Genomic DNA, 18,378 nt, shown 5'->3' with positions numbered 1-18,378 from the left:
AGTAAGTTCAGTTTCAGTAGAATGTAAAGAGCAGAAATAGGATTGAATGGGTCAAGAAGAGAATTATCTGCAGATTAGCCAAGAGTGCAACAAGGGTTGCAGGATTTTAGAAATTAAGTGCAGACTAGAGAAAGGTCTGTAGTTATCAGAGCTGATCTGGTCCAGAGATGTGTTATTAGTAGAACGGTTATGGTGGCATGTTTAAATAAAGAGGGAAAATACCGAAAGAAAGAGAAAGGTTAAATATTTTACTAAGGGTGGCAAGTGACAATCAGGGAGAGAGACTGAAGGATATGTGAGGGAATAGGTTAATTGGCATAGGTGATAGGGCAAGAAATGAGGAACCTTGTCACTTACTCTTTTATGACAAGTTCAAAGGTGGAAAGTGGACTTGAGGTGTGGGCTATGTAAAAATAAAAAAGTCATGCCTCTTGGAACATTGAGAAGAAAATAATAAAATACAAAAAAAAATGTCCTTAAAAGGTTAAAAATGAATTACAAAATGAAAAGTATTTAAAATTTTAGTTTCAAAGTTCACTGTAAGAACAACCGCTGCAGATGCATATCCAAATGACAATGCAGAAAATCATATGTGTAATTAAACATGTCTTTAGAAACTCTTCTTAATTGCTTGCCTTGAGGAAAATACAGAAAATAGATAGTCAATTATAACTTTTGAGAAATTTGTTTTTAAGTTGGATTATAAGATGTACTGTTGTAATTGTAGTCACAGAATCATTAGTTTCTTCAGTTGTAATGTATGAGCTACAGTATAATACGAGGTTTTATGACTAAATCTGTCACAACAATGCATTATTGTTCCAACAGAATAGAGTGAAGCATTTCCTGCATAATTAAAGCTAAGTTACAATAAAGTAAAATGTTCATTCAATTTGGTACAATTTGATAGGCAATGTGAATATTACTTTTGAAATATATGTATAATATAAATATAATATTGGAAGTAAATCAAAATTAGTGTACTCAACAATTTTCACTTCATGTCTCTCAGTTCAAGTAATATAAATAATAATTACATGTTTAAATTTTTGCTTAAAATAGGAAATATTTTAGATGAAAACCCAAACATGTAATTATTGTGACATATTACCTACATATGCCTTACAATAAACATTAGAATTTCAACATATCTGACTTGCAAATAATAAATTAAAAGTAAAATATAGAATTCTATTATATAATGACAGTCTTCTAAAATATCCACTACCTAGACTATAGGCCTCCTTCACAAGTCCGTGTTTCCGCACTTATCACACGTAATGGAGACACAGGCATACATAGACCCATTAAATTTCATGGGTTTGCACACACGTCCGTGTATTCTCATGGACCCTGTGTCCATGTGGAGCATACGCGTGTCTGTGTGCTACATATGGCAACATGTTCATTTTCTGCAGGAAGCACAAGTGTAACAAGGACCACACAGTGATGTGATCCGTTTGACATCAGTGTGACACGTACCGGAGAAAACACGTCAATTAAATAAAAAATAATTTCTATACTTACCTGTATCCGGCGCTGCTGTCACTGCTACTGCTGTTGCTTGCCGGTCCCGCTCATTATGCTCATGAATATTCACTACACGCGGACCGCAAACAACAGCAGCAGAGACAGCAGTGCTGGAGACAGGTAAGTATTCAAGTTCATGCTGTCCATGTGCTATCCAGATGTCACACGGATAGCACACAAACAGCACCAGGAGCACACACTCACGGAAACATATACCCACCTACACCACGGACTGTGCAAATTGTTTATTTTTTGCAGACGTGTGAAGGGTGTCATAGAATACTAGTTGGAATTTTAGCCTGTATTGCACCATGTCAATTGTAAAAGCATCTGTAGTAGAGAGAAGTGAATACTTTCTTATTAGAATTTTCCATTTTGCCAAAAATTTCATTGGGTGCAAATGAATGGATGCAATTCTCAATGCCACAAAAAGAGAAATCTAACTGCATAGAATAGACATGTGTAACACTTTGAGGCTTTCTAGGACTGTCTTAAAAAAGATATGTGGTTTGTATGGCTATGCAACGACAGTGGCAGCGGTAGAAGCTGCATGGTAGAAAAAAATGATGCAGGTGAACATATGTGTGCAGTGTAGGGCCAGAAACAGAAGACCAAGCAGCAGTAAAATATAGCATCGTAAGACTCAGGATGGGCAGTAGCACTGGCAGAAGCTGCATGGTAAAAATGATGAATAGGCACATCAATTAGATGACTGTCACTGTATGACAGGATTACTAAAGTATATATGACGTGATGGATAGGGAGTAGATACTACTTTATCCATTGACACTGTCAGCAGGTCATTAGTGTAGAACAGTGTTTCTCAACTCCAGTCCTCAAGGCCCACCAACAGATCATGCTTTCAGGTTTTCCTCAATCAGGTTTTCAGGCTTTCATTAATGTTGAACAGGTGATGGAATTATTCCTTGTCTAATATTGAGGAAAACCTGAAAACATGATCTGTTGGTGGGTCTTGAGGATTGGAGTTGAGAAACACTAGTGTAGAAGAAGAACAACAGATAAGCAGAGGTCATCATTGGCATAAGCTGTAGGTAAATGAAAGTTGGAACTAATCCATGTATAACTCATTTTGACAAATGTAATGCTTTTTAAGTTTGTAGAAAAGAAGCTAGTTTTCTTGGGTGTCACAAAGTCACCAGCCCTGCTGATAACCCTCTCCAACAATTCAGTGGAGGTTGGACATAATGACAGTATGCCTATAGCTATCTGGGTCATTTCTTACCTTTGATAAAACCTGCTAGGTAAGATATCCATGAGATTGATCCTTGGGGTACCTGCTTGAGAGATGGCACAACTTACATATGACTGAACCTTACTGTCCAGCAGGTGCGTCCTTGTTTGCTGAAGTGCATCAGATTGATAAAATAACTAATCCTTGTGAAATATACTGTAGATGTTGCTGCTGCTGCCTCAGCTACCTGTAGCAATAACACTGGTACAGGAGGGATTCACTTAGAGTTTAGCTAACCAACAGTGATCACTTTGCTTTATGATAACATTATTTCTGTTATCCAACAAGCGTTACACTAAAATGGTTGCCATGTTTGCCAGAGGGCCCTGTGACTAAGGGCCCTGTTGGTTCACTTTTTACCCCAGATGTGCTAATTGGTTGTCATAGCATGGTTATTAATCATTTTTACTCCGAATTTCAGCCTAAACCACTTCTTATGCAATTTTTTCATTTTCCTCCACATCCTTCTGCTGCTTCATATTTTCCTCAATCCTCCTTATTTTTCTCCACAGAGCCTTTAAGGTCCACAAGAAACACAGGGTGGCAATGAACATGTACAAGTTACCATAGGTCCTCCATCACTTCTTGCTTTCTGGTGAGTGTTTTTCTTCCTGAATAAACATCACAGGGATGATATCATTGACTTTACAGTTGTCCCCACTGACATATTTTTCTTCCATTTTGAAGGGCTTCAGGAGGAGACATGCATCCTTTTTCAGTTATCAATGGTAGAATTAAAAGTAACAGATGACCTAGTTTCGATGCTTCAAGATGTAGTCCATTACTATTTTGCACTGCTCATACAGACCCTGCAACATATGCAGCACTTAATTCCAGCTGGTTAAGATGTTGCAACGTACATAGCTCTCTGGCAGCCCAATTTTATTTGCAAAGCCAGAAGGCATATTTTGCCACCTGAGAATAATTGAGATGAGATTTTCCTGGCCATAAACAAAACCTTTCTCAAGCATGCATATTAATTGAACAAATGTTGCTCAATTAAGTACAGGACATGACTTGAGAGGGCATGAGTTATTTTGCCCAAACATAAAGCATAATATTTTTTCCTGAAATGTCACATATACACACTAATAGCAAGCCAGCATAAGAATCACTGATTGATGAACAGCAGACATTTGTTCTCTGATACTTGGAAAAAAAAGCTGTGTGTAATCACACTGCACCAGGCTCTGTGATGGTACCTTAAAAAAAGGCTCTCTGGGGGTACTCTTAAAAAAAGTGCTGTGGGTCTCATGATGATTATGGGATAATGGGGATAACGGAGCTCCTAAGCTGTTCCTCAAGTTAGGAGGCCTTATTCTATCCTTAATTCGGAGACTCATGATGGTGGAGATGCCTGAGTATGCTTTCTGGTCCTGCTCCTTGTCCAGTCCTGATCTGATTCCCCCTCTTCCAGAACAGGAGTGTGATGAAACCCATAGATAAAGACAGACAAGGGAAAACCAAATCTCTGTCACACTACAAACACAGACAATAAAGCCTGCTTTACACGTTGCAATTTCGCATATGATATCGTATGCGATTTCCAATGCCCCCATCATATGTGCAGCACGTTCAATTTGTTGAACGTGCTGCACAAATGATTAACCCCCGTCACACGTACTTACCTTCCATATGACCTCGATGTGGGCGGCGAACGTCCACTTCCTGGAGTGAGAGGGACGTTCGGCGTCACAGCGACGTCACGCGGTAGCCGGCCAATAGAAGCGGAGGGGCGGAGCTGAGTGGGATGTAAACATCCTGCCCACCTCCTTCCTTCCTGATTGCTGGCCGGGAGCCGCAGGACGCAGGTAAGATCTGTTCATCGTTCCCGGGGTGTCACACACTGCGATGTGAACTACACCGGGTACGATGAACAATCTGACATTTAATTCAAGAGAAATTAACGATGTGCGTGCAATGAACGTTTTACCATTCACTCGCAATCGCACGTACCTGTCACACACTGCAATGTACCTCACGATGCCGGATGTGCGTCACTTACAACGTGACCCCGCCGACACATTGTAAGATACATTGCAGCGTGTAAAGCGGGCTTTAGAGTGTCTGGAGAAAATACAAGAGCAGGCGGGAAGCTACTAAAACAACAGGGGTGAACTCCACAAACGCACCAAGCAAAACACAACTTTCTCCAGAGAGTCTTGGAAACCATACCTCACAGACCAACATAGACAAACTATAGCTGGAATGGGTGGAAGGATTAAACCAGCATAAATAGGAGGCGTGCAGATGTGATAAGCCTCACAATATGTGATTAAAGGAGCAAGCAGGCCAGCAAAGAGTAACATTTGTTAGCCTGCCTATGAATCAGCACACAGCAGGTCGACTCCAAATCTGTTTGTGTTGATCCTAGACACCAAATAAACCATCGGGCGAGTGTCAAAATCTACAATCTGAACAGATCCCAATGTCACCATGATAGTCGGTGACATTTGTGCAAAACTCCATGTGACAATGGATGAACTCTGAAAAAAGGCACTTTGGGGGTACGCTGAAAAAGGCTCTGTGTGATCACTCTGCACCAGCATCTGTAGGGGTACTCTTAGCCCATTAATGTCCCCAATACATTTCAAATTGGCAGCAATTAAGGGTACTTCTGCATTACTGCCATTTTTTAAAGGGCAGTAACAAAAAAGGGTATAGCGCCCCAAGTGTTAGAAAATCTCCAGGGTTTCAGCTACCGGGGGTAAGTGAGACCCTGGAGATCATGATCTGGTGCATTTTTCCTGTACTCATTCACTTATTGCCATTATACATCACATAACGATGATCATGTAAAAGTAAACTATAGCGCCGGTAAAAAAAAAATTCTTTCCCATCTGACATGATCAAATATGTCAGCTGGGAAAGAAGTATCCTCCTCTGGTCCTACCCGATCCCCCAGTGTGGCTAATGTCCCCCCCATCCCCCTCCTCATCCTGATCATCAAAAATGGCGGGCACATGAGATATGCGCACACCGTAATCATCCTCTTCCTTTGATTTCTCTTCTGTCTGACATGTCAGATGTGAGAGAAAATCCCTCCTTGGATCCCCCCCATGTCACCCTCTGTTCTCCCCCATCCCCTTCTCCGGTACCTCCTGCAGCACTAAGTCCCCCGCTGCCCCTCCTTTTCCTCCTATTCTGTAAAAATGGCAGGTGTATGCACAGAGAGCTGGCTCTAAGCTGGCTCCCTGCAATCAGTGAAACTGTGGTAACGTCAGCGCAGTGATGTCACTAAGGTAACTACAGCTCACACTGCCCTTAATGTGACCCGGGGAAGTGTGCCTGCAGTAATCTTACTGTGGTCACTGCTAGCACACTCACACATGGAGTGCCTGCTCTTCCAAAATATGGGGGATGCATTCTCTGAGCGTACCCCCCCTTAGTCATCATAGGACCTCCAAAATGGATTATACTGGAACAGACTGGATCTCTTTGGGAGGGTTTCTTTTTTTTCTTGCAATTTTTTTAAAATAAATTGGTGAAAGAGGAAATGTGTTGGGGAATAATTTTTCAAATAATTTTTTGATCATCTTTATTTTTTATTACTGACTGGGTTAGTAATGTTGAATATCTGATAGCTGCCTCGTCATTACTAACCCCAGGGCTTGATGCCAGCTAATATAACACAGATGACATCAACTCCTTATTACCCAGTTTGCCACTGCACCAATGCAATGGGATGAGCTCGGACGAAGCGCCAGGATTGGCACATCTAATGGCTGTGCCACTTTAAGGACTGCTGAGGCCAGCTATTTTTAGACTACAAAGGGCCAAATAAACATGGCCCTTCTCACCCTGAGACTTTCAGACCCTGGCTGCCTGCTTCACCTTGGCTTGCAAACCAATTTGTGGGACTCCCCATTTTTTTGAATAATTTATTTATGAATTATTCAAAAAAAGGAAAAAAACAGCATGGGGTCCCCCCCAAATTGGATCACCAGCCAAGGTTAACCTGACAGCTGTGGGATGCAGGCTGCAGCCATCTGCTTTACCCTGGTTGCCTACCAATAAACACCCTTTAGTGCCACATGAAAGACACAATAGGGTGCCAGGTTACAATATGCAGGGGGTGGGACATTATATATGCATTTGACCTCTATCTATCTATCTAACTATCTAACTATCCATCTAATCTTTTTAGGCTGCGTGCCCACGATCAGGCTTTGTACTGTTTTGGATGCAGCGTATTTTTGCTGCATTGAAAACGCTGCACTGTACAGTAGAAGCACATTGATTGGGATTTATAGAAATCCCATGACCACTATGCTTCTTGTCTCCGCAATGTAAACTGAGATGTGGCGTAGCTTCCCAAGCCACAGCACGTCAATTTATGCTGCGGAGAAGAGAGTGTTCTCTGCGGGGAGAATAGAGCTAAAGTCCACAGCTGCCTGAAACCGGATTGTGGACACAGATAGCTGCATTCTTCCATGGATAACACTTGCATTTCCGCAGGAGGGCTGCAATTGCATTCTAGACACATTGTCACTGGATCATAGGCATATAGCCTAAAAGTGAGAAATTTGGTGCTACAGGAACATTTTTGTGAAAAAAAGAAATTTTTTAATATGACATTTTATTAATTCTATGAAGTACCTGAAGATTCAAAATGCTCACTATAACCCTGAATAAAGTCCTTGAGGGGTTTAGTTTCCACATTGGGGTAATTTATGGAGGGCTTCTGCTGTATAAGTACCTTAGGGACACTGCAAATGCGACATGGTGCCTACAATTTATTTTTGCTTTCCCAAAATTCAAATGGTTTGCCTTCTGTTCCAAGCCCTCCCTTTTGTCCAAACAAAGGTTTATGACCAAATGTAAGTTATCACTGCACTCATAAGAAATTGTGTAACTAACTGTGTGGTCCACTTTTTGGTGTTGCCTCTTAAAAAAGGGAGAAATTTAGTACTAAAGCAAGATTTTTGTGAAAAAAATGAACATTTTCAATATGATGACTTAATGCTATCAAATACTATGAAGTACCTGTGGGTTCAAAAAGCTCACCAAACCACTGAATAAAGTCCTTGAGGGGTCTAGTTTCCAGAATGGGATCACTTGAGGGGGGAACTTTTTGACAACAAATGGGGTATTACTGTGCTTATAAAAAATTGAGTAACAAAGTATGTAGTCCATTTTTTGGATTTATCTCTTGTAAATGTGCAAAATTTGGTGCTAAAACAAAAGGTTTGTGAAAAAAAAAAATTTCAATATGATGACCTGAGGTTATAAAATTCTGTGAAGTACCTGTGGGTTCAAAATGCCCACTATGCAACCCAATGAAAGGCTTAAAAGGTCCAGTTTCCAGAATGCAGTAACTTTAAAGGTGTTTCTGCTGTTTAGGTATCTTAGGGACCCTGCAAATGCAATATGGTGCTCGCAATCTATTTCAACCAAATTTGCTTTCCAAAATTCACATTGTGCTCCTTCTATTTTGAGCCCTCCATTTTTCCCAAACAGAGATATCTGACGACATGTGGGGTATCCCTACACTCATAGAAAATTTGGTAACAAAATATGGAGTCCAGTTTTTGGTGTTGCCTCTTGAAAAAGTGAGAAATTTGGTGCTAAAGCAACGTTTTTGTGAAAAAAATGAAAATTTTCAATATGATGACTTAATGTTATCAAAGTCTACATTTGTTATCAACTTCTACATACTGGGAAGTACATGTGGGTTCAAAATGCTCACTATACCCCTGAATAAAATCATTGAGTGATCAAGTTTATAGAAAGTGGTCACTTTAAGGTGACTTCTAATGTTTAGGCCCTGCAAATGCGACATGGTGCCCACATCTATTTCAGCCAAATTTGTGTTCCAAAATTCAAATATTTCGCCTTCCGTTCTGAGCCCTCCAGTTTGTCCAAGCACAGGTTTACAACCACATGTGGGGTATCAATGCGCTCAGAAGAAAGTGAGTAACACATTTTATGGTTTATTTTGTCATGCTATTCCTTGTAAAGTCAATAAATTGAGGCTAAAGCAACATTTTTAGGTAAAATGTAATTGTATTTATTTCTTCATTACCCTTTGCATTCATTCCTGTGATGCACCTGAAAGGGATAAAAAACTTCTTGGATGCGATTTTGAACACTTTGATGGGTGCAATTGTAATTTGCAGTTGGCTGCACATCAGGTCCTCTGAAGAACAGAATCTGCACCTATTGGATTCGGCTAAAAAATTGCAGGTTAAATGTTCATTGCCATTCCAACATTTCTCTATCACCCACAATGGTAATACTAACTCATGCAGGGTAGTGGTAGAAGGACCACATGCCTCTTAGGGGAGGAGATCGTAGGTGGACTTTATTAAAAAGTGAATCCTGGTGGAGAGCATGTACTCTGTGTATGCAATGATTAAGGACTTCTCTGTCCAAATCATGTCTTCTTTTACCTGAGATACATCTCTGGGTTTTTTTTACCATGATTGGTTTTCTTTTGTTATTTTTTGAGAATAAACTTTTTTTTATTTTTATAGCTTTGGATGCTGGATAATCTTTTTTCTTTAATACTCCATTGGATTCGACACAAGAATTTTCCATGACGTCTTCTGCTGTGAAAAGTGGGGAGCTGACTTTTGCCTTTGGCTTTGCTTTTTACTATATTCTAAAAATGGGTCTGTGTGGGCACTCTGCAAAAGGATCTGTTTAGTACTCTAAAAAAGGGCTCTGGGTAAAAGGCTCTGTGTGGCTATTCTGCACCTGTCTCTGTAGATGTCCTCTTTAAAAATGTTCTGTAGGAGTAGTCTTAAAAATGGCTTTGTGGGGGCACTCTGAAAAAGGCTATATTAAGGTATTCTTAAAAAGGCTCTGTGGGGGCACTTTAAAAAAGGCTGTGTGAGGGTACTCTTAAAAAGGCTCTGTGTGGGCACTGTGCACCTGGCTCTGAGGTACTACTCTTAAAAGGGATCTGTGGGAGTACTCTTAAAAAAGGTTCTGTGAGGGCACTCTGCACCAAGATCTATGGTGTACTTTTAAAAATGGCTCTGTGGGGGAACTCTTAAAAAAGGCTCCATGGGAGTACTCTAAATAAGGATCTTTGTGGGTAGTCTGCACTTCAAGTAAGGCTCTGTGTGGGTTGAATTACTCTTGAAAAAAGCTCTGTGTGGCCATTCTGCACCAGTCTGTGCAGATGTACCCTTCCAAAGGCTCTGTGGGGATACTCTTAAAAATGACTTTGTGGGGGTACTCTGAAAAAAGGTTCTGTGGGGGCACACCTGAAAAATAGCTTTGTGTGGTTATTCTTAAAAATAGCTCTGTGGGGGTACTTTTAAAAGAGATTGTATGAAGTGCTCTGTGTGGGCACTCTGCACTAGGCTATATGAGGGTACTCTTAAAAAGCATCTGCAGGAGTACTCTTAAAAATGCTCTTCGATGGCACTCTGCCCCAGGCTCTCTAGGGGTACTTTTAATAATTATCCTGTGAGGGGATTTTTAAAAAAATCTGTTTGGAAGTATGCTAAAAAAAAAGGGGGTTTGTGTGAACACTCTGCAAAAAGCTCTGTTTGGTACTCTTAAAAAGGGTTCTTTATGGGGTACTCGTAAAACAGGCTGTGTGGGTGTACTCTGAGAAAAGTCTATGTGGGGGCACTCTGCAAAAAGCACTCTTAAATAAGAATCTGAGTGGGTACTTTGAAAAACGATCTTTTCAATTACTCATAAAAAAGGCTCTGTGTGGCCATTCTGCACCAGTCTCTGTAGATGTTCTCTTAAAAAGGCTCTGTGGAGGTAATCATAAAAAATGTTCTGTGGGGATTCTCCTAAAAAAAGCTCTGTAGGGGTACTCTGAAAAAAGGCTCTGTGTGGTCACTTTGAAAAAAGGCTCTGTGGGGGTACTCTTAAAAAAAGGCTCTGTGGGGGTACTCTGAGAAAAGGCTCTGTATGTTCACTCTGCACCCGGCTTTGTAGTTGTACTCTGAAAAAAGGCTATAGGTTGTTCTCTGAGAAAGGCTCTGTGGTTGTACTCTGAAAAAGGCTCTGTGGGGGTTTTCTTAAAAAAGTTCTGTGTGGCCACTTTGCACCAGGCACTGTGGGGGCACTTCTAATAAATATTCTATGGAGAATCCAGAAAAAAGCCTTGGTGGGGGTATTCTTATATATAATGCCTCTATGGGGGTACTCTGAAAAAGCTATTTGGTTGTACTCTGGAAAAAAAACTCTGTGGGGGTACTCGTAAAAATTTATGTTGGGGTACTCATAAAAAAGCTTCTGTCAGGGTTCCCATAAAAATAGTTCTATGGAGGTACTGTCACGCTCCCCGGGTCCCCTGTCCAGCTCCCCGGCTCCCCTGCCACGCTCCCCGGCTTCCCTGGCTCGCTCCCCGGCTCCTCTGTCCGGCGTCCCCCGCTCCACAGCCTCCAGGCCTCCTCACCTATGATCCCCAGGCGTCCCGGTCCCCGCTCCCAGCGTCCGCCGGCAGCTTCGCTCCAGCCCGGCTCCCCTACCTCCTGTCCGCCGCTCCCTGCCCTGGCTTCTGGCACCCGGGCCTCGCGCATGCGCATTAGGGCGCGCGCGCGGTCATTGACCCTTTCTTAAAGGGCCAGCGTCCACAGACAGGCTATTGAACACACAGGTACAGGGTATAAAGGGGTTTAATGTCCAAGTGGGCGGGGCCTGTTCTTTGTGTTTCCTAAGCTAGGAGTCAGGTCTCCTTGTGTCTCTGTGATATACTTACCTCTCTCTCTCCTAGAGCCGCTCCTGCCTCGCCATCTGGTCCTGCCGATTCCCGAACCCCGAACGCTGACTATCTGCCATCCCGTCAGTCCGTACCATCTCTGATCCCTGTGGTGACCTGTCCTCTCGCTCCATCGGTTCCGGACCCTGCCTGACAACATCTCGGCCTCCGAACCTGAGCTACGTCACCCGGACTACCATCAGTGACTCCGTGGTCCCAGGGACTTCTCCATTCCACTCTTTTGCATGGACTGTCCTGCTACCCGTAGTGCTCCGGCTACCGGACCCCTTGCCTTCAGTAAGGTGTTCGGCCCAGTGGATCCACCTCCTGGGTCCGCCCATCCACCTGGCCCTAACAGGTACTCTTAAAAAGTGCTCTGTGAAGGTAATATTAATAAAGGATCTATGGAATACTGCTTAAAAAGGCTCTGTTGGTGTACTCTGAAAAATAGACATTATGTGTCCACTCTGCACCAGGCTCTGTGGGGATACTCTCAAAAATGCCTTTGTGGGGGTACTCTTAAAAAAGGTTCTGCAGAGGTACTCTGAAAAAAGGTTCTGTATGGCTACTCTGCACCAATCTATGTGGAGGAACTCTTAAAAATGTATGTGTGGAGTTCTTCTAAAAAAGGCTCTGTGGGGGTGCTCTGAAAAAAGGCTCTTTGTGGCCACTCTGCACCAGGCTCTGTGAAGACACTCTTAAAAATAGTTCTTTGGCAATACACTAAAAAAGTCTCTGGGAGGCACTCTAGTCTTCACCAGGCTCCATGGGGGTACTTGTAAAAAAGGCTATGTGTGGGCACTCTTACCCCTAGAACGAACAACCATAGAAATCTACACTTTCACATACCTGGGGCCTTTTTAGGCCTGTGTGCAAATAACATGGAGTAACTCAAATAGAAATACTTTTCAAAGTTTATTTGTGATGTGAATATTTCAAAACATTATAATTATGTTCATAAAACAAAAAAAAGGAATTACACCGGCTTAAAACACCCAATATATGCATTCTATATAATTCTTTATATATATATAAAAGTTGTAGTAAACATGGTGCAGGAATATCTCTCTTCAAAAACTTTCCTTTTCAACATTACTGATTACCCCAACAATTTTCACATATTTTTTCGGAAGAATGTTTCTTGCAGACATTGTGTCCACAAGTAGTGCAGAGATGCTCAGATTTCCTTTCCTTCTTTGCTGGACAAATATAACAGCACTTTCTTTTTTTTTCTCTTGGCTCTGGATGTTCCTGAAAATGTATACCACATCAGATCATAGCTTCCATAATTTGCCTTGGCAAGCATTTCGTGTTGCTTCACTCCATCATGGTAGGCATCAAAAGTTCAAAGACAAAGTAAGACAAGAAAAAGACAAAGTCTTCCCCAGCAACAGTACAGACAAAAAGACTGAAGATCACATGTAAACCAGGTACAGGCCTAAAAGGCCCCAGGTATGTGAATATGGGGTAGTCCCAAAAAAGAGTTGTTTTACCAAAATGCCTATAACATAAAAATATATGAACAACTGGAAATTACTAACAACTATATACCTGAGGAAAAGCCAGAGTTTCAAAATTCTAACTAAAGTAATCTTGCAGAAAATAGAAAACAAGTAACCTAGCAGGCCTGCGAAGCCCCAGGTATGCATTCTAGGGTTAACCCCTTAACGACCGCAGGCAGTAAAATTATGTCCTAAGGACATAGTGTTAATCTCCCGCTGCTGCTGGCAGCAGAGGAAGATCGATGCACAGCTTAGCTGATTTATACAGCTGACGTATGCCTGCTAGGTACGAGTGAAATCGTTATCCGCCTGTGCAGTTTAACCCCTTAAATGGCGCTGGCAATAAGTGACAGCACCATTATAATCGCGATTGCGGTAAACGTTTACGCATCGCTCGAAACGGGAAGTCACGTGACGTGATCATGTGACTTCCGGTGGTTGTCATGGTAGCACAGGTGATGACTCTTGTAGATCACATGACTCATTTACTGTTTCACCCGGCCGAGAGCTGGGTGAGACAGGAAATGAGCATATCTGCTGATCACAGCAGATTCTGTGTCGAGACTGTTAACAGAGGCTCCACGGACCTTTTTTGATTTGCATACTTCCCTGAGGGCGATGCACCTAGGATTTCACTGTGTTAAGCGCCTTTGCTGCCTGCCGGCAGTGTTTTCTCTGGATGATCTCCTTGAGATCAGTGATTATTTTGTCTTGTTTTGAAGGTACTCTGCAATAGGCTCTCCAGGAGTACTTTTGAAAATGGATCGCTTTGTGTGGGGACTTTTAAAAAAGGTCTGTTTGGGGTACTATAAAAAAGGGTCTGTGCGATCCTGCACATTCACACTTTGATCTGAACTGCTGAGGGCGGTGTTTGACCTTTCATTAAGCCTGCACATTACAGTACTTTTCTCTGCCCTCAGCAGGGAATATCAAAGTCTGCATGCACAGGAGCATATTGGCAGTCTTTCATGTGGATGACGTACAACGCATCATCCACACCAGGCTGGGAAGAAGTACAGCGATCACAAGCAGAGAGGAGGTGGCAGACCTGAGAGCAGTGATGCCCATTGGACCTGACCGCCCTCTGGGTGAGTATAATAAAGGTCCTTTTTATGTTAATCACAGCGGCCTGGTCACTTATATACAGCATTCTAGAATGCTGTTTATAAGGGTTCACTGGTGCTGGCCACAGCTTATAAGGGAAAATCCTGTTGACAGGTTCCCTTTAAAAAAGGTTTTCTAGGGGTACTCTGAAAAATGCTCTGTGTGAACACTTTTAAAAAAGGCTCTGTGGAGGTACTTCAAAAAGATGCTCTATGTGGGCACAGTGCACAAAGCTGTTTGGGCACAGTGCACAAGGCTCTTTGCGAATACTCCTAAAAAGAACTTTGTGGAGTTCTCTGAAAAAAGGCTCTGTAACTTTGCATCAGGCCCTGTGAGGGTACTCTTAAAAAACTCTCTGCGTATATTGGATGACAAAAATATATAGACATTAATATGTCAAGGTGCAACTACCACATGATGGCATGGGAACACAAAAGAGTATTTATATTGCATATAATAGTTATATTATTATATTCAATATAATCTCATTGAATAGGGTGTTTTCCCTTGGACACCAGCACTATTTGGGTCAGCAGTGTACTATTTATCAACAGGATCCACTCTTTGAATAAGCCATTAGGCTACAGAGGGTTTTCCTGAACCACCATTGTAGTTTACTATTGGCTCCTGAGGAACCCATTTCTGGGAGAAACGCGTTGAGGCTTGAAATTACCATTCTGTTCACATCAATGAAATAAGTTTTTGATTTTTCCTCCCTACTGTCCACCTGCCAGACCAATTTGTTTGTTGCACTTATCTTAGGCCCTGCACCTTTTTTCCGGTAGGGACTTCAGGGGCAGCAGGGAAAGTCGTCGCGGAGTGGGGCGCCATATCGCATTTTTAGGGTGTCAACCCCCGCTGCTAGGTAGTGCACAGATAGGCGCAGCTATTGAGGGCTAGCAATCTATCCTGTGCACGTTTAGTAATCACGGTGTGGTCTTAAGTGATTTAATAAAGTATTTAAGTTTTATAAGGACAGTCTATGTGTATGTATTTTGTTATTCCCTAGTTGTTATCACATATGTGAGTCTTGTAATAGTTATATTGGCCTACATATAGGTGCATACAAATGTCACTATAATATTAAGTATATATATCTATATACAGTGTGGAAAATAAGTATTTGATACACTTGTGATTTTTCAAACTTTTTCACCCACAAAGAATGGAGAAGTCTGCAATTTTTATCGTAGGTACACATCAACTGTTAATGAGAAAAGGATTCAGCACCGGCATTAAAATTTACTTTATTAAAGCTATGTTAAAAAGTCTAAGGTTACTAATAAGGCAACTAATCACAATGGCAAAGACATGTAAACTAGCCATGAAAAATATGCAGGCAAAATGCATTTTTGCATATTAGTCCTTAATCATGCCTGAGGTTACATCCACACGACCGTCGCGTTTTTGCGGTCCGCAAAAAACAGTCCTGTTTTTTCACGGATGCATTTGTGTGTCATCCGTGTGACATCCGTTTGACATCCATGTCATCCGTGTCATCCGTGTGACATCCGTATACGGGCTGTGTGTCATCCGTGTGTCATTCGTGTGTCTTCCTTTTTTTGCGGACCGCAAAAAAAACGGAAGGAGCTAGACAGATAAATAGATGGATAGATATAGATAGATAGATAAATAGATAGATGGATAGATAGATAGAGGGATAGAGAGACAGAGAAATAGATAGAGGGATAAATAGAGAGATGAAGGGATGGATGGATGAATGAATGAATGCATGAATGAATAGAGGGATAAATAGAGGGATAGCTAGAGGGATAGATAGATATTAGATGAGAAAGACATATATAATGTCCCACTCCCCAGCATTTTGTAATCTTGCACCCTTTAGTGCCTTTCAAATCGCACTAAAGGGTGCCTAGCCTTGAATTTAGCCAACAAATAAATAAATAATTAAAAAAAACCAATGTTGGGTCCCCCCTATCTTTTGTAGCCAGCCCGGGTAAAGCAGATGGCTGCAGCCCGTAGACCCCAGCTGGCAGCTTCACCTTGGCTGGTATATCAAAACAGAGGGCACCCCACGCTGTAATTTTAAATTAAATAAATAATTTAAAACAAGAAACGTGGGGTCTCCCCCAATTGGATCACCAGCCAAGGTAAAGCGGACAGCTGTAGTCTGGTATTCTCATACTAGGGAGGTCCGCGGTTCTTGGACCCTCCCCAGTCTAAAAATAACAGGCTGCAGCTGCTCCAGAAGTGGCACATCCATTAGATGCACCAATGTTGGTGCTTTTTCCCAGCTCATCCTGATGCCCTGGTGCGGCGGCAAATGTGGTACTATATAGGGTTGATGCCAGATGTGTAATGTCACCTGGCATCAAGCCCTGGGGTTATTTATAACACGGCGTCTATCAGATAATCGATATCACTAACCCAGTCAGCAATAAAAAAAAATAGATGACAAAAAAAAATTATTTGAAAAAACACTCCCCACCACATACCCTCTTCCACCAATTTATTGGAAAGAAAACACAAATCTGAGTCCGGCATAATCCAATAAGAGGGTCCCACGACGATCCACAGAACATTCCCAATTGGGTGGGAGAGCAGAGCAGTGACCTAAGCTAACATCAATAAGACAGCCGAGGTCACTCCAGGGCATGACCAGCTCTGACTTCAGGAGGTTAGCTAGGTACATTACCTATGGTGATGGAAGTCGCTGCACTCCTGACGTCAGCGCTTGTCACTGACTTCTATACCCTCTGCACTCTCAGATCACCTCTCGCAAGTGGCCCGTGGCGTCACTGCTAGTCCCAGTCTCGGGCCACCCGCGAGAGATGATCTGAGAACGCGGCGGAAATAGAAGTCAGTGACAAGCGCTGACATCAGGAGTGCATGACTTCATCATCGCAGGTAATAAACTTTACTATCAAAATTGCTAGCTCTAGGCCCTGGGGATTCCTATAGTCTATTTGTACAACCAATAATCCCCACTTTTGTGAAAAATATCTTAATTTTTATTCAATATAGAAAAATAACATATCACACCATTTGTGCATTATTACATAGATTATAAAGAACAATTGTCTTATGCCACCAATTGGCAACCCCTGATCTTGAATATCAAGACCAGGGTTTACAATACAGTATTAAAGACAAATTGATACAATTTAAAAACATGTATCCAATAACTGGTTCACAAACGGACACAAATTCTACCCAGTGACTAGTTCACACAAGGACACAGATTGCAAGGTCCAAACTTAACTTGGTGACTCCCCAGATGGCTGAATTGGCACTTTTGTGCTGACACTGCGGTCATAATCATGTATGTTCATCCAGGGGCATCCACACAGGGTATAAACAGGTCCTTTAATCAAAGTCGTGAACCATCAGATATTTCCTATCAATAAGACGTCTCCACCTCGACGCGTTTCCCCACACAGGACGTGTGGTTCATCAGGAGGCTGTAAGGTAAGTATAGTCTTATCAGCTTCTCATAAAGCATATACTACGAACACACATAACAATACAATAGGTGCGCAAAATTCATCAAACAATAACATAATACACAGATAACTCACTTGTCAGATAGAAAAGTTAGGGGATATGCAGGTCCATGGCGCCACACGAACAGATCAGCAGCACTCCAGTCAATACTGTTTAGATATCATGCTCCCGTCCTCCAGGCGTCATGGAGCTGCATAATCCCCACTGCCCTAAATAGCCCATGCTTGATGAGACAGCTGGGGATAAAACCACTCCCTCCCCCAGACAGCGTCATCCTGATTGCTACTGCGCATGCGCCGCCAATTGCGATCAGTACGCATGTCCAATCCACATAATGCGGAGGGAAACCCTTCATCGTACTAGGTAACGCCCTCCTTGTTGTGAACTAAGGTCACATGAACAAGGATGGGCGTGTATATGAGAATACATATGCGTCATCACAGGAGCTACTGCGCATGCTCCGCCAGATATAATCAATGCGCATGCCCCATCTACATAATGCAAGGGGGAAACCTTTCACAGTGCTAGGTAACGCCCTCCTTGCTGTGAGCTCACAAAGTCACATGAACAAGGATGGGCGTATATGTGAAGATAGAAACTACAGATATACCCGCACTGTTAAAGCCGGAGATACCCGCAGCATGTAGATTAGGACAATACTACTGTAATGCGGCCATATTCAAACATTAGATGATCCGCAGCCTTTAGAATAGTGCACGGGCCTTCAAAGGGCATATAAACCCCAATATTAGAAACAGGAGATCTCAGCTGCATAGATGCTTGTGCAGTCACACCAGAGTTATAACGTTCATAATAACATAAGGACTATGCATAGACCCTATATATCATGGATA

This window comes from Anomaloglossus baeobatrachus, chromosome 1 (assembly GCF_048569485.1).
Source record: "Anomaloglossus baeobatrachus isolate aAnoBae1 chromosome 1, aAnoBae1.hap1, whole genome shotgun sequence".
Lineage (NCBI taxonomy): Eukaryota > Metazoa > Chordata > Amphibia > Anura > Aromobatidae > Anomaloglossus > Anomaloglossus baeobatrachus.
The sequence above is the reverse complement of the archived record's forward strand: the minus strand, read 5'-3'. Positions refer to the sequence as shown.